Genomic DNA, 446 nt, shown 5'->3' on the forward strand with positions numbered 1-446 from the left:
TCTTTAAAACAGATTGCAATGCTACCTACGTTTGATCCGATGTAAACTACGTGGATCTCAGTGGGATGTAGTTCTGAATAAAAATGCACGGCTTAGGGCCCCGGCCGATATTTTTATATGGCGTATTGACGCTTCTCCATGCCCCAGAAATTGTTCACTTTTACATCCAATAACTGAAATAATGTTTAAGACGCTTGAGAAATACTGACTGTTATGACATGTCTTGCGGCATATTTGGGAAAAGTAGGTACAAGTGAAATTTCCCCCCTGCCGGTATTTATTCATTTACCAGCTGTACGATGTTAGCGGTGGAAACTCTGTATACAGAAAACACGAAAGCCTTTACAAGGTCCCTTCGATAGCTCAGCTGGTAGAGCGGAGGACTGTAGAGGCGCGGCTTCAAAGCGGGAATCCTTAGGTCGCTGGTTCGATTCCGGCTCGAAGGA

The 446-nt window shown here is 44.6% G+C and overlaps 1 non-coding gene across 1 annotated transcript; it reads left to right on the plus strand.

Annotated features, from left to right (window-relative positions):
• The first annotated feature begins 352 nt into the window (after positions 1 to 352).
• On the plus strand, positions 353 to 446 carry TRNAY-GUA (transfer RNA tyrosine (anticodon GUA)). Its single transcript has 2 exons — positions 353 to 389; positions 411 to 446. It is a non-coding gene; the product is annotated as a tRNA-Tyr (tRNA).

Source organism: Euleptes europaea, chromosome 8 (genome assembly GCF_029931775.1).
Source record: "Euleptes europaea isolate rEulEur1 chromosome 8, rEulEur1.hap1, whole genome shotgun sequence".
NCBI lineage: Eukaryota > Metazoa > Chordata > Lepidosauria > Squamata > Sphaerodactylidae > Euleptes > Euleptes europaea.